The sequence below is a fragment of the Orcinus orca genome, chromosome 8, assembly GCF_937001465.1.
Source record: "Orcinus orca chromosome 8, mOrcOrc1.1, whole genome shotgun sequence".
Taxonomy (NCBI): domain Eukaryota; kingdom Metazoa; phylum Chordata; class Mammalia; order Artiodactyla; family Delphinidae; genus Orcinus; species Orcinus orca.
This window is the reverse complement of record NC_064566.1, coordinates 70,596,278-70,619,150: the sequence shown is the minus strand read 5'-3', so window position 1 is coordinate 70,619,150 and position 22,873 is coordinate 70,596,278.

The following is a 22,873-nucleotide window of genomic DNA, read 5'->3' as shown; positions in this document are numbered from 1 at the left end:
TCCAGAGGAATTATAACCCGCCCTTAGTTTCTGTGCCTTGTGCCAGGTCCCACAATGGTAAATGGCAGAGGGGATCTCAAACTCAGCGCTAAGAGAAATTATATATACATATTTTTTTTCTTTTCACCACCCAGGGTTGAGGATTAAAGCCATTTTGACATTGTCCCTGGCATTTGCTTGACTCCAGTTCTTCCATATGCCCCGAGAAATAACATCTTTCCACCCCCTTTCACGCACCTCCTTGGTTGCCTGATAGCAGTGGTCACAGTGTGGCTGTTTGAGGGGGTTCCTGCCTCCTCGTTCGGTTCTGAGAGGGCAGTGCCGTCTGTTTTTTGGGTGTGCTTCCAGAATGGTCCTCTTCTCTCCGGCTCTGGCTTGTCAACCCTCACTCAATGCTCGCACCCATCTCTCAGTGCACTGCCAGGACCTGGGAGCACCTAGTCCCTGCCAGCCACCTTGCAGAAGGGCAGAGCCTCAGGGCTCCCATCCTTTGAGGGGCTATTGGCAGCATCCACATAGGATAGAGCCAGTCCCAGGCCAAGGATGATTGCCAAAGGCACGGGGCAGTGGGTGCTGGCTGTGGGGTCACTAAGGGACTACAGACCCAAAGTAGAGACTGAATAGCTTCTTGGGTGAATACTGACATGGGGGTGCTGGTTATTTGCGGGGAGGCAAAAATGCGGTGCTGGCACTCACAGCTCCATACATTACAAACGTCTTCCCCGACCCCACCCCACCCCTTTCCCTGCATTCTTCCTCTATTTGCACTGGCTGTGAACCACTTCTTGCCAAATGGCTTAGTACAGATGGGAAGTTTAATTTATTTGAGGGAGGCCTGTATGCTATCTGGATACCAACAGTCACCAAAAAAAAAAAAAAAAAATTGAACTACCTAAATAAAGGTAAAATGCCCAGTACTGGTAACTGATCGATGCAAAATCTGCAGCCCCTGATGGACCCTGAATGTTTGGATCAATCAAAAGCAAGACCAGGGCAATATATGTGGGGTTCATGGACCTCAGTAATTTTGAGGCAAGACGGTCAAGTGAAAAGTGTGTAGGCTCCAACCTGGCTTAGAGTACCAGTTCTGACACAAGCTGTGTGATCTTGGACCAGTTACTCAAGCTCTCAGAGCTTCAGATTCATCTTCTACAAAAATAGAAATAATAATTCTTTATTTTGGCACGGTTATTGTGAAGAGTAAAGGAAATAACATATTTGAAAGTTCCTGTAGTACAGAGAGTGTTCATTTTATTGTTGAAAATTCTATTAGTAGGGGCTTCCCTGGTGGCACAGTTGTTAAGAATCTGCATGCCAAAGCAGGGGACACGGGTTCGAGCCCTGTTTCAGGAAGATCCCACATGCTGTGGAGCAACTAAGCCTGTGCGCCACCACTACTGAGCCCATGTGTCATAACTACCGAACCTGTGCTCCGCAACAAGAGAAGCCACCACAATGAGAAGCCCGCGCACCGCAACAAAGAGTAGCCCCTGCTCGCTGCAACTAGAGAAAGCCTGCGCATAGCAACAAAGGCCCAATGCAGTCAAAAATAAATAAATAAAAATAAAAATTTTAAAAATAAATTTAAAAAGAAAATTCTATTAGAATTGAAGCCAAAACTGATTTCTGTGATCACGTGTTTAAAACCTCTGGAAAGACAAGCCATCAGAGGTCTTTGGGTGCCTCAGGCAGGATCTGCAGGTATGAGAAGGGAGAAGGAGAAGGTAGAATGAGGTCTGGGGGTTCAGGGACTTAATGTCCCTCTTGGTTTCCCAGTTTGGGTGCAGAGGGAGGAAGCATGGTGTTCTGGCAGCATGAGTATGTTTTGGCAACATTTCAAAAATTGTCCCCCTTTTCTGATCAACCTGCCCAACTCCAGTCTCTTCCCTTCTCTCCTCCCTTCACTCCTTTCTCCTTCCCTTCCTGTTTCTTCCCACACCCATGAGATTGCAATTAGTCCTTTTGAATCTCAATTTCCTCCTCTGAAAAGCTTGTAATAAGAGTAGTTCAAAGACCTAAATGTAAGGTCAGACACTATAAAACTCTTAGAAGAAAACATAGGTAGAACACTCTGACCTAAATCGCAGCGATATCTTTTTTGATCCACTGCCTAGAGTAATGAAAATAAAAACAAAAATAAACAAATGGGACCTAATTAAATTTAAAAGCTTCTGCACAGCAAAAGAAACCATAAATAAAATGAAAAGACAAACCAGAGAATGGGAGAAAATATTTGCAAATGAAGCAACCGACAAGGGATTAATCTCCAAAATATAATAAGTTCATGCAGCTCTATATCAAAAAAAAAATGAACAACCCAATCAAAAAACAGGCAGATGATCTAAGTAGCCATTTCTTCAAAGAAGACATACAGGGAGTTCCTTGATGGTCCAGTGGTTAGGACTCGGAGCTTTCACTGCCAAGGCCTGGGTTCTATCCCTGGGTGGGGAACTAAGATCCCACAAGCCAAACAGCATGGCCAAAACAAAAAGAAAGAAAGAAGAAGACATACAGATGGCCAAAAAGCACATGAAAAGATGCTAAACATCACTAATTATCAGAGAAATGCAAATCAAAACTACAGTGAGGTACCACCTCACACCAGTCAGAATGGCCATCATCACAAAATTTACAAACAATAATTGCTGGAGAGGGTGTGGAGAAAAGGGAACCCTCCTACACTGTTGGTGGGAATGTAAGCTGGTACAACCACTATGGAGAACAGTATGGAGCTTCCTTAAAAAACTAAAAATAGAACTACCATATGATCCAACAATCCCACTCCTGGGCATATATCCAGAGAAAACCATAATCCAAAAGTATACATGCACCCCAGTGTTCATTGCAGCACTGTTTACAATAGACAAGACATGGAAGCAACCTAAATGTCTATCAACAGAGGAATGGATAAAGAAGATGTGGAACAGATACACAATGGAATATTACTCAGCCATAAAAAAGAATGAAATAATGCCATTTGCAGCAACATGGAGGGACCTAGAGATTATCATACTAAGTGAAGTCAGACAAGAGAAAGACAAGTATCTTATGATATCACTTATATGTGGAATCTAAAAAAATGGTACAAATGAACTTATTTACAAAACAGAAATAGAGTCACAGATATAGAAAACAAACTTATGGTTACCGGGGGGAAATGGGGAGAGGGATGAATTGGGAGATTGGGATTGACATATACACACTACTATACATAAAATAGATAACTAGGGACTTCCCTGGAGGTCCAGTGGTTGGGACTTCACCTTCCAATGCAGGGGGTGCAGGTTCGATCCCTGGTCGAGGAGCTAAGATCCCACATGTCTCGCAGCCAACAAACCAAAACATAAAACAGAAGCAGTATTGTAACAAATTCAGTAAAGACTTTTAAAAAAATTAGATAACTAATAAGGATCTACTGTACAGCACAGGGAACTCTGCTCAGTACTCTGTAATGACCTATATGGGAAAATAATATTAAAAAGAGTGGTTATATGTATATGTATAACTGATTCACTTTGCTGTACAGCAGAAACTAACACAACATTGTAAATCAACTATACTCCAATAAAATTTTTTTAAAAAAAGAGTAGTTCAGAGCTTCCCTGGTGGTGCAGTGGTTGAGAGTCTGCCTGCCGATGCAGGGGACACAGGTTCATGCCCCAGTCCGGGAAGATCCCACATGCCGCGGAGAGGCTGGGCCCGTGAGCCATGGCCGCTGAGCCTGCGCGTCTGGAACCTGGGCTCCGCAATGGAAGAGGGCACAACAGTGAAAGGCCCGCGTACGGCAAAAAAAAAAAAAAAAAGAGTAGTTCATAGGGTTGTAAAAAGGATTAAGTGAGATAACATATATTCAATAAATCAATCCTATTTCCCTTAAGTTGTCTCATCTTTTCCTCTTCCCTCTTGACTTCTAATTCTCCCTGCTCTCCTTCTTCCCGTTTCCCACAGAGACTGAATGTTGAGGCCTGGGAAACATGCGGTTCCTTTATTCCATCCCACCCTCCTGGGCGGCTGCCCTTTGAAGATGACTGTCTTTATGATAGCAATTTCTCATCACCGGCCTCTATGAGCAAACAGCTCCTGAATTATTTACTTTTAGGAACTCTTCATTGGGTGTGTGTCACAACTTGGAATCCTAGAGTAAATAAATTCAATACTGTAAGTTGATTCAATGTGGGGTCATGCCTAAACTCAACAACATTAAAAATGTACCAGCTTGCCCTGAGGGCTCCTAGGACAGGTTACATAGAGGAAATTGGAGTGTGCATCTTAGCACTTTGTTTAGGCTTAGAGATCTGGCTTCTCCTTTTGAGGGGGGCACTGAATATTCTAGAGCCCTGCAGGAAAGACTCTCCTGGCCCAGAGCTAGGGCTGGCTGCCCTTACCCATCGCGATCCCTCCCCTCTGTGATGCTGCCTCCCTTTTACACTTCCATCTGGATTGACCACTAATGCATTTGTTTATTCTGCAACCATCTACTGTGATGCCTGCTATGGTGGATAGGGTGGTAGTAAAGGTCCAGACCCCTTGCCCCTAATCGGGACAACTCTGAAGGGCTATGCCAGTTTCAGAGGGCTTCATGGGCCTGCTGAGTTCTTTGTTCTGACTGCATCACAGCCCACCTTCTCTTTTGCCATGTCCTGTGTCTTTGCCTTCCCTCACAGGTGTGGTCCCTGAGCACTCCTCAGTTAACTTCCTTCACGCTAATCTCATCTCAGAGTCTGATCCCTGGGAGCCCAACCTGCACTGTGGAGCTGCATGGAAAGCACATGGAAAGTGGACTGGGACACACCTGTGTTTAAATCCTGCCTCTGTCACTTAGTGACGGTGTGACTTTAGGCAAGTTATTTAACCTCTCAAAATTTCATTTTTCATCTGAAGGAAAAAGATTATTGTGAGGATTAAATGAGTTTATATATAGTGTGTAAGAACGTGGACCACTGGAGCAACTCAACGAATGTTAGTCCTTCCTTAAATAGTATTTCTCAAACATGACATCCCAGATCCCACTAGAACTATATTTCTAGTTTATAAATTTTAGTAGAATTTGTTTTTATATTCTTGAAATTAATCCTGTATCTTTGAAAGGGGTGACTCTTTCATTATTAAAGTTCTAGAACACTGTCTTAGGTCAAGCATAATGGTGAAGAAATCAGAAGGACTGTGGATTTGGTGATCTTAAATAAGCCAGCTAACCGTATCACCTAGCTAATCGTTGCAAAAGTTCCTCACCTGTAGAACGGGTTATTAATAGTACATACTTAGGGCAGATGATATCTTTCTTAAATGCCTACAACAGTGTTTCCCATCCCCACTGCTCTTCTGAAATGATCTTGCCATCAAAAGATGGAATCTAGTTCTCATCCTCTTGCATCTGGGCTGGCCTCAGAGACTTGCTTGAACATTAGAATGTAACAGAAGCAATTTCTGGGATTTCCAAGGATAGATCATATGAGTCTAAGTCATTTTGTCTGGGTCTCTTATAATGTGCCCTGTTGGAACCCAGCCACCGTACTGTGAGAATCCCAAGCCCTGGGAGAGGTCGTCGTGTAGGCGTCGGCCGACAGCCAGCATCACTGCCAGCCAAGTGAAGGAGCCATCTTTGATGTCCAGAACCACTGGGCCTTCAAACGCATGTGGTCCCAGTCAACATCTGACTGCAGCCCCGTGAGACCCCAAAAAGTATGGCCCCACTGAGGCCAGACAACCCACAAACCATGACAGATAATAATAAATTGTTGTTTTAAGCCATTAAATTATGGGGCAGTTTGTCAGGCAGCAACAGGAACCAAAATACTACCTCCTAGGTTTGTTGTGAGAAGTAAATGAGGTAATGCATGCAAATTGATTAGCAAAGTGCTTGGTTAAGGATTACTACGCTTATAGAAAAAGGCAAGCTGATTTATATGGGAGCTAAAACATGGGTACAAATAAACTCAATCCTAAGCAGGCATCATCTGATTCAATATTTAGTGAGCACCTGTCACATGCCAGGCTCTCTCTATAATCAGAAAACCTCAGAGTAGAAAGGAATCTTCTAGTTCAACCTCCCACCGAGTCAGGACATTCCTTCTTGAATGTTTGCTTAACCCAACAATTATTTACTAACTCCTGCTCTGTGCCGGGAAGGGTGGTAGATGGTAATGCTGGGAAATCAAACACAAAGATGCCTAAGACTCAGTCCAGGGCCAGAGGCGAACACGTGGACAGTTTCTGCACAGCGTACCATCTGCGGAGAAGAGGGACACATTCCCCAGCATTGAATGGGGTGAATCATTTCATTGTCGGCCAGCTCTGGTGATTTCACCTCCCTGTGCACTGGCTCCTGCTGCTGTATTTTCTGTGTATCAACCTGTAGTTTGAATGGCAGTTCTCAGGCTCTTTGTCTTCTTGCTCCATATCCTGAAGTTGACTATTTACACATCCACTTACCCACCTCTGCTCATGCTGACCCTCATCAGGGGCATGTGAACACCAGCATGGGCTCTTTGAGGGCAGTACCTGGGTCCTGTTCATTGTTGGGGCCCCAGCTCCTAGATCAACCAGGAAGAAAGGAGGAGGAGAAGGGGGAGGAGGGGGAGGAGGGGGAGGAGGGGGAGAAGGGGGAGGAGGAGGGGGAGAAGGGGGAGGAGGGGGAGGAGGAGGAGGAGGGGAGGAGGGGGAGGAGGAGGGGAGGAGGAGGGGAGGGGAGGGGGAGGAGGGGGAGGAGGCGGGGAGGGGGAGGGGGAGGAAGGGGAGGAGTAGGGGAGAAAACAAAAGACAACAAAAACAAACAAAATTGCATCCTGTTATGTGTGGGTTCAGAAAAATGACAAAAATTCCTTTAATTCAAGTTCATTTCAAACAAGGACAGCAGGGAAAATTACCAGCATAAGCTGCATTCTCAAGCTCCAAGCGAGTCTAAGTTTTTAATAGGCTGGGGTTTTAATAGACAGGTGAAACCAGTTTCTGAAAAAGTTCACTTTGAGTTCATTCCAGCCAGGTAGTTAATAGCTGCTACAGTTTATTTGCTGTCACTGTTTCCCACACACAGCCCTGTTTCATGGCTTCTTAAAATTACCTTTAAAAAGTGTTTCACAAACCATGAGCTTTACACAAATCTACGGGTTAGAATTTTTATTTTAAATGATAAGTATAAGTTCTGTGGCACATCTGAGAACGCTATTGTCTTCTCTTGAGAAACAGGAAGAGAACACTGTATAACCCACCAGGGCAGAGCACACAGCCACCTGAGCTGGGCCTGTTCTTCCCAGCCTAACTCACCTGCTGAGAGCCCCACCCACACCTCACAGGCATGGGGAGCAGGAGCCCTGGGCATGAATAGACCAACATTTGCTTCATTTCTTTATAGTTTCCCCTTCATATAAGTCAGACCCCTTCTCCTGCTCATTCTCTTCCTCCTTATTTGAAAATGTTATCACTTGTTTGTATTAGTGTTTCTCTGCATGGTTGTAATTATAGTTTACATAGCACAGGGCTCTTTTATTTAGCAATTTGTTTATTTTTTGTTGTTGCTACAGTGTATTCATATCATGGGGGGGGGAGGGGAGGACACCCCCAAACTCTGGTCTTGACTCTACCCTTCACTGATGCCAGAAGTTCAAGCTGAGGGCCTTTGTGATTTTTTTTTCTCTAATAAATGTGCATTTGTTTAATTAAGAAAAGTAAAAGAGAGAAAAACCCTAACATAACAAACTCTTGATGTCCTAAGCGTATTGAAAAATCAGTGTTTCCTCTATACTGAAATATCTGAGAAGCTGAGGGTGCCCCTAGTTAGAACTCCAGTCCCAACTTCTTCTAGGATAAGAGTTGGTGCCCAATAAATTGCTGCTGGTCTGGGGGAGCCCCGATTGTTAGCTGAGGCAGATGCAGCAGCTGGGTCTTTACACCCTTATGACCGTACCCTCAGTCACAAGAGTTACATATCCTCAACACTCCTCTTACCGGCAAGTTCTTCTACTACCTTCTTGCTTACAAACCTGCAAATGCTTTAGTTCAAAAATACTGGATCTATCTACTCCATCCTGTGATATCCAGGCCAGATTTCAAATCTGTTGGGAGGAGGTGCCAGGCCACTGCCACAAGGCTTCCCTTTATTTTTCACGTTCTCCTTGGGCGTATTATTCTCAATGAATTTGGCCATAGATCCCCCTGTTTTTCCCTGAGCAACCAATCCAAGTAACATTCCAGTGGCATCCGCATCTCCATCACTGTTTCCTCTACATTCTGTTATTCTGGCTCCTTACCCCACTTGGCAGACTCCCCCAATCTTCTCTGCTTTTCTCCTTTGCTACAAACAATCCAGTTTCAAGTTCCTCATCTGATTGGGTTTATCTTAAAATATGGCTTTGGCATTTTAGAATTCATCTTCAAACTCCATAATTCCTTCATCTCACTTCCTAAGGTTCTATGATTCTCACTGTGTGTCAGTTAATACCAAGTCTGTTTGAGACTCTCAGAAAGCCTGTACCCAGCCTTATTTCCAGGAGGTTGACCCATCCAGAATGAGTGAGGTCAGATTTGAAACAGAAAAGCTCGTCTCCTGTTTCCCTTGGAGTCAGAATCAAAGCTCCATGGTCAAGGTCTATCCTACAAGGAAGATAGGTCTGGGTCAGAGGCCACCCTGCTTTCATTCCAGTGGGAAGTAGATCCCAAGCCATAACTTCTGGTTAGAGTTTATCTGAAATTCCCTATGTCTGGGAAAAGAGCCTTTGAAGTCATGAAGCTTCTTACTTCCAGAATAGGATTTTGCTTGCTTTTTTTTTTCATGGAGAAGAGAGTCTAAATTATATTTATATTTACTGTCCTTTGAAAATGACTGATGAGAGAGTCCTCAGAGGCTCTTTCTAGTATCTCACTACTTCTTTTGGTTTGGGGCAGGAAGTAATGGACATGAAAAGCCAAAACTGGGGAATCATGACAGGTCCTGCTGGGTTGTAAAGAAGTGTCTGAGGAGTCAAAAGCCCTCCTGGTTTGAGGTGTGTCTGGTCAGTATGACAGGTCTTCCTGGAGAGAGATCGATCTGGGAAGTCATGATGAGCTCTCCTAGGAAGAGCTGCATCTGGGGCATGTTGATATGTTCTCCTAGTTTGCATTGTTTCTGAGGAGTCAAGAGCCCTCTTAGACTGCAATGTGTCTGGAGGGTCATGATGGACACCTCTTGAGTGAGATGGGTCTGAGATATTTTGCTGAGCCCTCCTAGAATGAGAAGGATTTGGGAAATCATTGCATCCCTGCTAGAGAGAGATGGATCCACGGAGTCAGGACAAGAAAGCCTATGAAAAATCAAACCTTCATTCTTGCTTCCATTTGACATTGGTCCAAAAGGCCTCCATCTGTTTTCCCATCAAGCAAGTCTCCATCATCTTCCTCTTTCTCCTTTCCCAGTTTAGTGGTAAAGATAGCTCACATCATGATCAACTCACATCATGGTGCACAACCTTCATCTTCCTCCCACTGACCCTGCCAGGCTTCAGCTGCTTTTTGCAACACTAGCAACTGAAAGATTGCAAAGATCTCTTAGGTAAAAGTGACACTTCAAATGCATGACTGCTGAGAGTGGTAGAGCCCTGCCCAGGGTAGTAGCGTGTCGGGCTCCTGAGTTTTAACGGGCAAGGAGGAGAAACCACACCAGAGGGTGTTAAGTCCCAGAGCAAGATGATCTTCTAAAGAGCCCTCAGGGAAATGCAGCAGGTTGGGGCTCCACTTGCAGCCTCAGGGCTTCAGGAAACACTTCATGTAGTCCCTAAGAGGATCACCTCTATTTTTGTAAGCAATGCATATAATGGGGTCAAGCTGAGCCGTGATCCAGAAACAGAAACAGACTCAGAGATATAGAGAACAGACTTGGGGTTGCCAAGGGGGAGGGTATTGGGGGAGGGACGGAGTGGCAGTTTAGGATTAGCAGATGTAAACTATTATATATAGAATGGATAAACAACAAGGTCCGACTGTATAGCACAGGGAACTTTATTTAATATCCTGGGACAAACCATAATGGAAAAGAATATTTTAAAAAAGAATGCATATATATGTATAACTGAATCACTTTGCTGTACAGCAGAAATTAACACAACATTGTACATCAACTCTACTCCAATTAAAAAAAAAATGTTTAGCCATGATCACAGTGTTTACCTATACCCAGCTATGCCTGACTAGATATTAGGTCATGGTCCAATTAGATTGACTGGGATACTCATTCAAGAGAAAGAATATTTGTGTGATGAGGGTTAGGAATAAAATCATTTTCATGGATAAGATCTGTTTACATTTTTCAGTAATGTACCTCTAAAGAGGTCCTAGAGTTTCTTCACCGTTCAGTGCGTTTTCATTGAAACACTACCTCCCTCCGTAGGAGTGGATAGGGGTGGACATAGTTGCTCATTATTGAAAGTTGATTTCTTCTTTACTCTTTTCACTGACCCAGTCTAAGCCAGCCCCTTAAAGTTGTTTCTACTTTGCCTTGCAAAGAAAGCAATAGTGTGCCCTTACATAATGTTAGTGTTTGGAGAACTGCCTAGAGAATATCTAGTTTCTCTAAGTGAGTGATTCTGCGGTTCAGTCCTAATGTAAGTGTCCTGGTGAGAGATGTGTGTTGATGGTCAGATCACCTTCCTTATCTTCTTTGTTCACCCCAACAGCTTGGAAGTTGGAGCCCTGCACGCAGCAGCATGAAACACCTCTCCCAGGAAGATCATGGCTCTGGGGCTTTGACATGCGAGTGCTTGCTACAGTACCAGAAATCTGAAGCTGGACTTCACACCTGGCCTCCACGGCCTGCCGTGGAGTTAGGAAGGAAGACACGATTGCTCACAACCCTGCTGGTGTAACAGAGGCTGTTTTGGAAGCACCTTCTATGTGCCCATCAGTGGGCCAAGCGCATTTCATCTATTTTCTCACTTATAACACAATATTAGCTGGTAATAAATGAATAATTCTCCAGGGTCACATTGTTCTGGGAACACGTAAGTAAAAAAGCTGGGAGGCAAAGGCACTTGATGAACTGACAGATCAGAGGGTCAACCTGACCATGAGTTCCTTAAGGATGGATTCCTCATGTGACTCAATTTTATTCCTGCAGACCAAGGCACTGGAAGACTCAGAGGACAGTTTCTGGGCAGGTTAAACAGGCTGAAGGCAGCAAGAGGGGCTTAGGAGGCAGCACAGGCTAGCAGTTGAGCCAAAATCCTTCCTCCTTCTCAAAGGAAGATTGGATTTTCTCCGAGATTTCTCTGAATTTTCCATCTGGACCATTTTGCTGCAAACTGGCAAGGCTATGAGATTCCCCAAGACTACCTGGGCACATCCTCTCTTTGATGGAACACAGCTCTAATATTTTCAGGGTCCCCTCAATTCTTTTTTTTTTGCGGTACACGGGCCTCTCACTGTTGTGGCCTCTTCCATTGCAGAGCACAGGCTCCGGACGCGCAGGCTCAGCGGCCATGGCTCACGGGCCCAGCCTCTCCGCGGCATGTGGGATATTCCCGGACCGGAGCACAAAACCATGTCCCCTGCATCGGCAGGCGGACTCTCAACCACTGTGCCACCAGGGAAGCCCCCACTCAGTTCTTATGATCAGCACTACTCAATCTTGGTTTGCCTGCAGATGACTCTGCACAGTCTTTTGAAATCAAATGTAGGAGCTGGAATTGCTCAGGGAAGGCCAGAGTTAAGCACCTGTCCACATGGGGGATGAAATGGGCAGACACCCTGTTCTACAACCTCACCTCTAGTCAGAGTGGCTGAAGGCATTTGTAAATCTGCGTCCCCTCTTAATGATAAGTGTTTTGGTAATAATTTTGCATTACAAAATCATTTCCCTTCTCAAAATGGGAACTTATGTTATTTTGAAATCCTTTACCCATTTAAAAAAAATTGGTAGTAAAAATACATATCAGTGAAAGATGTCATTTGGGAAAGATTGCATTCCTAATTTGCCTTTCTATGAACTCATTCCTTACAAAAAGATAAACTGTGACTTTATTTACTTTTTAAAATTTATTTTATTTTTTTATTTTTGGCTGTGTTGGGTCTTCGTTGCTGAGCGCGGGCTTTCTCTATCTGCCGCGAGCGGGGGCTACTCTTCATTGCAGTGCGCGGGCTTCTCATTGCGGTGGCTTCTCTTGTTCAGGAGCACGGGCTCTACGTGCGTGGGCTTCAGTAGTTGTGGCTTGCAGGCTTAGTAGCTGTGGCTTGTGGGCTCCAGAGCGCAGGTTTTGTACTTGTGGTGTATGGGCTTAGTTGCTTTGCGGCATGTAGGATCTTCCCAGACCAGGGCTCGAACCCGTGTCCCCTGCATTGACAGGCAGATTCTTAACCACTGCACCACCGGGGAAGCCCAAACTGTGACTTTATATAACAACGAAACTTTGACAACAATGTTCTTCTTAGGCATTTTTGTAATATGTACATATTAAGGATGTTTGCTGTCTGTCTGCTATATTACATTTATCAGTCTTCCCCTCTCCCTGACCAACTTGTACTGTAAGGCATACAAATACACAATTGTATTTTTGGTCTACCCTCCATGCCTAACACACAGCCTAGAGGACATGAAGTGTTCAACAGATGAATATTAACCAGAAACTCTAAAGGCAGATCACCCTACATTTTGCAACCTATCTGAAAACCCTATCTTATTTTATTAGGCTTATTTTCAGATTCTGAGGGAAAATATTTGTTTTGAAAACCCCCTCACAAACATCCAGTGTCATCTCCAGATAGCACAGAAAATTCTAGAACAAAGACCCATTGTCTCCTGATTCCTGGCAGAGCCCTGCCTGATTTGGGATTGAGAGAGAATGTCTGCAGAGGGCACATGAGATATTTACTAAAATATTGAGCAGAGAGACATCCCCTTGGAGGAGAAAGCTTAGCTGGTTATAACTATGGGCTCTGAAGCTGGATTGTGGCATGTCAAGATCCAAGTTCACTCCTGGCTGTGTGACCTTGGACAAGGTGTTAACCTCCCTAATCCTCAGTGCCTTCCTTTGTAAAATTCCTTTGTAAAAAACAGATGTGCACTTCAGCAGAATGTCTAGAGTGTAAGTGTTCAAAGAATTTTAGCTATTATTGTTATGTTATGATTTCAGTACCAGCAAGTCATGTACACAGCAAATCTAGTTTCTGGAAACTGTGCAGTGATGTCATTCCTCAGGTTTATCCAGTTTCCTACCAATTGAGTCTATGCCTTTGCTTCTACGTTCTATAAAACGATGAGATAAGCATGTAAATAATCATCCGTTTGTGTTTATAAGGCATGATCACATCCATGTTCTTATTTGATCCCCACAATATCTCTGTGGAAGTAAATGAGAAAGACCTTTTGATCTCCATTTTACAGTGAGGTTAAATGGGGCTTCCCTGGTGGCCCAGTGGTTGAGAGTCTGCCTGCCGATGCAGGGGACGCGGGTTTGTGTCCCGGTCTGGGAAGATCCCACATGCCGCGGAGCGGCTGGGCCCGTGAGTCATGGCTGCTGAGCCTGCGCGTCTGGAGCCTGTGCTCCGCATCGGGAGAGGCCACAACAGTGAGAGGCCCGCGTACCGCAAAAAAAAAAAAGACTTTCCCAAACTAATAATAAATATAGAATAGAATGGGGCTTAAAGCAATATCTTTCTCACTGTGTCTCTGGGCTGAGTAGAAAGAGCCTTGGCAAAACCAGCATCCCCCTAGTTAGAGTTCCTGACTGCCACGTTCGCTGGTCTATGCCACTGGCCACGTTTCGCTGCCATCACTGGGAACATCGGGATGGGGGGGGGTTTCTCCTCTGCTTCCTGGGATTCTGGATCCACACTTTGCTGCCTTAGCTTTGAAGCCTAAGCGTCTGGTATCAGCCTCTCATCCTGCCCAGGGTTGTACCAACAGGTGCTACTAGAAGGCAGCTTGCTGGGGCAAATCACACTGTTCTACACATACAAGCCCTCCCAACTGACATCTTTATCTACGTTAAATATCATCAACATTCTCAGCCAAGGCAGCTTTGAAAGGAAAGGAAGTCACAAGAAGGCATCAGGCTGCCTGGAGGAGATGGATAAACATTGGGGGTGAAGGGATGTTTCTATTCTGTGAAAGTCCAAGGTAGCTCCAGCTTCCAAGCAGCCAGACCTGACCCCTGGGCACTGAGGCAATGGATTTGAGCACTTTGCATCCTTTTGGATGAGAATCAGCTCTGGTGGGACCATTCCTTTCTGCTCTAGTCCACAAAGTAGGGAAGGACTCTCTCAAAGTACCTGGCACAGGACAACTGTAATGACCTAAAATCATAAAACCAACCCTAGCTGTACAACAGAAGTGTATATGAAGTTTTTAATAAACACCTATGCCTAGACCAATTCAATCAGAATCTTGCACCTGAGATCCAGGTAGCAGTATTTTTGTAGTTGTACTGATATACATTGTATTGTATATGTTATCTTATTGGTATATAATAAACAATTTGTCAGCATAAGTATACATCACCACTATCAAGATAATGAACACAGACATCACCACCTAAAGTTTCCTCATGCCCTTTGTAATCCTCCCCCATCCCACCACCAGGCAGACATTTATCTGCTTTCTGTTGCTATAGATTAGTTTCCATTTTCAAGAATTTTACACAAATGTAATCAAATGGTATTTTCTTTTTCTTCGGTCTGGCTTCATTAACTCAGAATTATTCTGAGATCTACCCATGTGGTTGTGTGTCAATTCCCTTTCACTGCTGAGTAGTATTCCATTCCTTTGTGTGGATATACCTCAATTTCTTTATCTATTCACCTGTCACTGAACATTTGAGTTGTTTCCAGTTTGGGACTATTATAAATAAAACTGCTCTGAACACCCATGTACAAGTCTTCGTATGGATGTATGTTTTCTTTTCTCTTGCGTAAATATTTAGGAGTGGAGTGACTGAACCATACAGTGGGTATATGTTTAACATTTTAAGATGTTGCCAAACAGTTTTGCAAGTGCTTGTACCAGTTTACATTTCCATCAACAGTTAATGAGAGTTCCAGTTGCCCTACATCCTCACCATTCTTGTGGGTGTGGGTATATAATACATTTCACAGTGATTTTAATTTGAATTTCTATAATGACTAATGATGTTGAGAGCATATTTCATGTGCTTTTTTCCTTTTTTGACATACGTAGATCTTTTTTTTATGAATTTATTTATTTATTTTTGGCTGTGTTGGGTCTTTGTTGCTGTGCGTGGGCTTTCTCTAGTTGCGGCGAGCGGGGGCTACTCTTCGTTGCGGCGCACAGGCTTCTCATTGTGGTGGCTTCTCTTGTTGCAGAGCACGGGCTCTAGGATCGTGGGCTCAGTAGTTGTGGCGCACAGGCTGAGCTGCTCCGTGGCATGTGGGATCTTCCTGGACCAGGGCTCGAACCCGTGTCCCTTGCATTGGCAGGTGGATTCTTAAGCACTGCACCACCAGGGAAATCCCAACATATGTATATCTTTTTTGGTCAAGTTTCTGTTCAAATCTTTAGGGATGGGACCTAAGCATCTGTTAAAAGTAAATAAAAGATCCCTGGTGATTCTAATGTTCAGTTGGGATTATGCACTACTGTCTTTCTGAAAAATTGAGTACAAATCTCTCATTTTAATTATGTGGAAACTGAAATCTGGGAAGAGATTGGATTACTTGTAAAGTAAGGGAAATTGCAAGACAGAGAAATCACCCTTAACACAATTATGGCCATTAGGGAGCAAGTTCTTCATTGCAGACTTAACTGCATCATTTCCATAAGTTGGATGAAGCATCTATCCATGTCAAGACTTGCTGGTCTTTGTTCCAAGCTGATCATTCATCATTTCTCTTAGTCATCTGAGTGTTTGTTCTATAATAAACATTTGAAGGAATTGACAATTGACTTCTTTTAACCAAATATTTGACAGTATTATAACTGTGGTGAAATGAAAGGGAAAATAGTCTTAGGGCTTCCACATATAGTGTTAACTACACAACTCTAGAGGACTCCATTCACATAGACACAATGTGCAGTGTACAACCTGTACAACCTTATATGGTAATCCTGAACAACCTTAAATCTAAGATCTAGGTTCTGAATCTCACCTTCTAACTGTGTTATCCTAGGAAAGTCAGTTGAATCTCTGACTCTTGGTTTAAAATCTATACAATTTGGATAATTAGCGCTCACAGGATAAATATAAATGAAATGAGTTGATGTTAGGGATTAGCAAACCCAGGTGGCTATAAGAGCTAAACCAAGTAACTTAAATGAGCAAAGTGGTTCAGAGAGGTGATCAAGAAAAAATGGCGTTCATGACGAACTGTCTAATCAGCTCTAGATGATTATGGCCTTAGAAAAATGCTGGCCCAGAGTTACCAGAGCTTTTATTTTTTAAGAGAAGTCAGAAATCAAAATAGGTGTGGTTCAGATGTCCACTGATAAATGTGAAAGGACTTTATAATCACAGCGCACCTTATATATTGAAAGGGCATCACTCTGTCTTAAATCAAGCTGTGAGTCAGTCCATGTGGGTCTCTTGTAGGTGTCTGTCCTACACCCCCTCCTTCATCTTTCTTATGACAAGTACCACCAACATCACACCAACATCATTGACCCCAGACTGGGTCAATCATCTTATCATGTTTTCCTGGCCACAGTGATTGGCCCAAGAAAGAATGTACCCAACTGGGCAAAAAAAGAAAAAGAAAAAAAATAACTCCCTGGGGATTCTCCTAGCCAGAGCTAACAGAGAAGCTTCCTTTCCTCTCTAGATATGCGGCCATAAGGATGACTATCCAGAGCTGCCTGTGACCGTGCTCCATGCTGTACAGAGAGACCATCTACTCTAGGGGAGAATAAGGACAACATAGTGTGATAGAATTCCATCATCATGTGAGTCCCTGATATCAAAAGACCCTCTCCCAGCTTCTGTTACATGACCTAGTAAATTTGGGACTGGGCTAGCTTCAAAGAGGTTTCTGTTGCATGCAACGAAAGGATCCTGACAAATGCATTTTGCCATCTTGAAGTACGATGGCAGCAAATGAGTTTTCACTGATTTTCAATACATCCTCATGATATCTGATTCATGGAGAGAGGATAGAGTGCTAAGAAGTGAGTCTTGAGGAAGGAGATGGAAAGGTGGCCATGGCGTTTCAGGGGAAGCTAACCAGGGCTGTGTAGAATTCTCTGTGTTGGTTTGGACGCTGCACCCTGAGGTATTGTCTCGTATTTGAAAGCTCAGATGTGGGCTCTAATGAGCTTCCAGAAGTGATGGGCTTTTAGAAAGGGATTTACACTAGGACACATGAGAGATTGAGTGGGACATTTTGATATGATATTTTATTAATTTACACTGAAAAACAGAACTGATCTGTAGACTGGAACACTTCCATCAGCGTCTTAATACATTATGGTCTTAAGTTACACAGGAATCAAAACATAATTCAAAGCCACTTTGTAAAAACTTTGCTGAAATAAAGCAGTGTTGAGGGGGGTTGAAGTCTATGTGTTTGGTGTACATTCGCCTCGGAGGCAAACCATCATCCGAAGCCAGGTCACAATCAAAAGTTTCTTGGTGGGAATGGGATAGAATAAGAGGTGTTAGGTAGGTCGAAGTTTAATGGCATTGAGCCAAAAATAATGGTGCATTCATTTTGCAGGGCAGGTGATGTAGTCTTTGGATTTGGAAATATCCGAAGTTCAAGTTGCCAAGCCTTGCTCTCTCCTGGAGAGTACTCATCTGGGCAGAGTCAGTGGCTGTCTAGGCAAATGTTCTTTCCCTGCCATACGATGACTGAGCACCTCCCTTTGTGCTGGAAACACTTTTTCTATACATGTCGTAATGCCCTCAGTTGGATTCTGGAGTTGTGGTGTGTGTGGCCAGCTCTGGAGAGCAGACTGTGTTCTTCACCACTCTGCTTTCAGTGGTGTTACGTTGGCAGCTGGAAATCAGGCATGGTGAGGGTGTTTATACCAGAGAAATTGGCAAACATTACAAATCAGGGTCTTTTCTTTCCCTCAGCAAGCTGGTTGTTCACCATTAACTAGCACACTACAGGTGATGAGCCTTCTTTCAGGTGTACATTTCTACTTTGATCTATTATGGGCTGATCTTCTATTTGACAAGTAGAGAGCAGTTTGTTGGCATTATTTCTAAGATTTTAGAGGACACCTCACTTTGTCCCTAGCCGTCACATTACAGGGCTCGCCTAGGCCAGGCTCCAGCCCCATGGGAAGCTGGTCTAAGGCACTTCCTGACCCTCTCAGCACAGTGCTTCCCACCACGCCTCTCACCTGGCAAAACAATTACTGCCTATGGGAGTTGATCCAGCCAGCGGGAAGGATTTCATAGGATCATTTATTCTAAGTTGCTAGTATTAACACAATGGGCTGCTCTTTGTATTTTCATAGGAAAGAGACAGCCTAAGGGAAGGGAGCCAAGGGGGGAGATTTCTGGAAATACTGCAGGCTGCTGGGGGTGCACGCAGGGCGGTTATTTGGGAGCATGAGTGTTACGACATTTCTTTTTTTTTTTTTTTTGCGGTACGCGGGCCTCTCACCGCTGTGGCCTCTCCCGTTGTGGAGCACAGGCTCCGGACGCACAGGCTCAGCGGCCATGGCTCACGGGTCCAGCCGCTCCGCGGCATGTGGGATCTTCCCGGACCGGGGCACGAACCCGCGTCCCCTGCATCGGCAGGCGGACTCTCAACCACTGCACCACCAGGGAAGCCCACAACATTTCTTAAATGCTCTCAGGTTGGCTGCCACCTAAGGGTAACCCCGCTCATCAATTTTGCAAGTTGGGGAAGAACTGATGACAATCATAATAATGATGAAAGTGATAATGATGACGATGTTGATGATGTTCTGCTGTCGTCGCAATAATGTCCCAGGAGTTTTCTCCGACTTTTGGGGAACCCTCAAATAGGAGAGAGAAATTGATCAAACTTAATCTCTGTGACTCATTAATGTGAAAGTACTTGTTGAAAAGCAAAGATTTATTACCTGCAATTTGGCAAGATCCTAAAGATGGTCCTGCAGTGGCATCCAGAAAAGGCGCCGTGACTCACAGGAAGTAAACTCAGATCTCCTGGGTCCCAGGAGCGCCCTCCCCTTTGACCAGCCTGCTGATTCCTCACTCCTGGAACTTTCACTTCCCTGGAAGTTTCCTTCTAAATGCCATGAAGAGGATACATCTGGATATGCCGCATTAACAAATAGCTTGGGAAATCAGAGACTTGAGACAGCCTCCAGAATCATAATCGCAGGAGCTGCTGTCTGGTGTTCTTGAGGACAGTGACTCAGTGGCAGGCCCGGGCTGTCCTCCCATTGGTAGGCTGCCGGGGAGGTCTGGGTGTTTCCGCCGGTTCTCAGAGACTCCCCTGGGACTTTTCACTCCCTGGCACCCATTTCTTGTTCAGCTCTTATTATTTATTACTCATATGGTGTCTTCTTTTTAATGCCTAATATTTCAGGGACTCGGCTTACTCATATGGGAGGAAAGCAAACAGGCATGACGTGAGTGCAGAGCAGTCTACTGAAGACGGATTTCACTGACTTTAAGAACATGGGACTTGGGCTTCCCTGGTGGTGCAGTGGTTAAGAATCTGCCTGCCAATGCAGGGGACACGGGTTCAAGCCCCGGTCCAGGAAGATCCCACATGCCACAGAGCAACTAAGCCCCCGTGCCACAACTAGTTAGCCTGTGCTCTAGAGCCTGAGAGCCACAACTACTGAGCCACGTGCCACAACTACTGAAGCCCATGCATGCTCTGCCACAAGAGAAGCCACCGCGCTGAGAAGCCCATGCACTGCAACGAAGGGTAGCCCCCACTCACGGAAACTAGAGAAAGCCCGCGCGCAGCAACGAAGACCCAGTGCAGCCAAAAATAAATAAAATAAGTAAATTTAAAAAAAAAAGGAAGAACATAGGACTTAAGGATAGACAAGAGGCAGAATTCTGAGGACCTGAAGTTCAGAGCCTTATCAGGGCATCGCGTACAACGCTTACCGTCAAACCCAATTTTTGGCTAAGCCATGTACACTTTCTGGATAACTGCTTTAATTTTCATTTGTGTCTACTCACCTTTTTTAAAAAAGAACTATGCACTGATTTTTCAGAAAAAAGAACCAAACCTGGAGCCTTCTATAATAATAAATCTTTATATTTCTGTGATCCTTTATAGTTTACAAAGCATATTATCTCATTTGATTCTTCTGATTTTTTTTTTTTTTTTGGCCTCGCCTCGCGGCTTGCAAGGATCTTAGTTCCTGGACCAGGGATTAAATCCCGGCCCTCGGCAGTGAAAGCGCCGAGTCCTAACCCCTGGACCACCAGGGAATTCCCCTCATTTGGTTCTTACATAAACCTTTTGAGGTTGATACTTTTATTATCCACATTTTACAGATAAGGAATTAAATTTCACAGAAGTTTGGAGACTTTCCCAAAAGTGTCGTAGGAGAACTAAAAGTTGAACCCGGGTCTACAGAATCCAGAGTGCAGGCTTACAAACAAACAACAAACAAAACCAACCCCAAGCCCTATACCGTAACTCTTTGTAGAAGCATTGAAGTGCAGAATTCAGGGCAAATTTGATCTTGAGCTCCTTGTTTTTCTTCCAAAGATGCCTGAAATCCTGGAAGCTCTTGTTAGGACATGGCCTCTCCTATAACATGGAGTCTTCGGGATGGTTCTAGATAGTGATGTTCCAAATCAGAGTAGCACTGATCCATACAGTACTGGATGGAACTTCTCTCTGCACCCATAAAGTAAAAAGTAAATAAACAAATAAACCTAAAAAACTTTTTTTTTAAACTGAATATTGTTCCATCTTAGCAAGTGTGCCCTTTCCTATCCAAAAGAGAAATACTCCCTAAGGAACTCTAGACTCCTGCTGTCAAAGTCTAGACGACTGTGGGTACACCTGTCAATACTCCAGTGTATGCAATGTTTGGGAATATCAGACAAATCCCTGCAGATGAAAGTACTTCTGAAAACTCTAGGGTTCTATGTAGGTGAGTCTGCCACCTTCACATGAAAAGAAAACCAATAAACTTGTTTAGATGGGCAAGGAGTGTCCAAACTTATACTTGTATTTAGGAAGGACTTATAGACATACATGAGAATCTTAATGAGAGCTGGTTTGAAACATCTCTAGGTATCACCTTATCCCAACCACCACCAAATTATTTTACTCTCAAAGCCCTTTTCATTAAGCATGAATTACATTTTTCTATACTTTTTTTTTATTTCTCAAAGCTATTATTTATTCTGTACAAGGTTCCACTATACATCACACATTCTTCTCGTCTTGCTTACAGAGTAAACAAGTGTACACCAGCCCTTTGGATCAGGTTCACAGGTCTTCCCTGGAGAAGGGTGTCAGGCCAGTTAGACTCATATAAGTTTAGCTCTGGGTTGTTGCATGAGCCAAAGCCCTTTTGTTACCCTCATGAACCTCTCCCACTGCTCAGGAGCCTTCAGGTTGTGTAAGTGCCCATGAGGCAGGACCCCTCCTCGCTAGGGCTGCCCGAGGAACTGTCCATCGGAAGGCGCTCTGGTTGGAAAAGTGATCTCTCTGGGGATGTAACTAGATCAAGATCAAATGAAGGAAGACTGGTCCTGAAGGGTCAAATCTTAGAAACTCCGAAGGTACCTAATACGTGCATCAGTTACAGCAGGAGGCGGAGGGATGAAAAGATACCTGGCAAAGTGGTCAAGAAGAGGGGTGGAACTTGCCAGTGAAAAGGGTGGTTCAGGAGCTAAGTCCACAAGCTCTGGGCATCTGCCAGCATGACCCTTCTAATTTTAATGTTTGAACCAGAGTGATCCATTAAGTGGGCCAAGTTAGGACACAGAGAATAAGTAGACCTCTTATAATTTAATTATTTATCAAAATTATCTTTTGGTTCATTTAATTAGTATGGATTCTTCTTTATAAAAATAATCTCATTTTTGAAAGGTATGCCATCTTCAGAGAGAGCATGCAGTTTTATATCATACTCAAGCCTCCAAAGTACGAACGTGTTGTCAGCATCTGCTTTGGATGGGATGAGATCACCCAAGGATGGCACTGAGGCTGACAGGCAGGGCCTCTTGGAGGCTGTACCTGGCGAGAGCGAGTTGGTGGAGGAAGGAGGGTGGTCATTCTAGTGCAAGGTCTAAGGATTAACTATGATGGCCCAGAAATTCTATCCAATCAATACTCCAGGATCAGTTAGTCTTCGGGCACTAATTCATAATGTCTTAACTCATAAGAGGCTGAAGAATAAATAGTATTGACTATTTACAGGGAGGGTCATCATCCTTTTCAGCCGCGAATGTGTACATGTTCTCTGTCTCGTTAACTCTCTTCCAAGTAATAGGGTTCTTGGGAAGCTGAGTCTGTTATAAAACTATGGACTTAGCAAGGAAGGTTCTGGAGGGGAAATGCTTCTCTACTCCAGAGACAGACCAGAAATGCTCATGCCTCCCTTCCTGAATAGGTGCTAAAAAACATGCAGAGTTCCTGTTCTCAGAATCTCCTTTCTCTAGACTCTAGGTCCAGCCGTCACCTGTCTCTTCAGGTATCTTGACACCACTGAGGCTCTGGATTCCTTCATTTGCATTCATAACCTCAACTCCCAGACCGTACTTCAACCCTTCCAGCTCTGATCTAGAAACATCCTGTGGTCTAAGGCAACTTCATCATTTCATCCAAGGTGTATGGATATTATGACCAATAGCTATATCGACAACAGTTAACATTTACTGGGCACTCGCCATGTGACAGGCATGGGGATAAATGTTTTATCTTCATTAACTCATTGAATTTTCATAACAACTCTCTGAGGTAGGTACTAATAATTAGCCCCATTGCATAGACAAGGAAGCTAAAGCTTTGGGTGGTAACTTGCCCAATATCACAT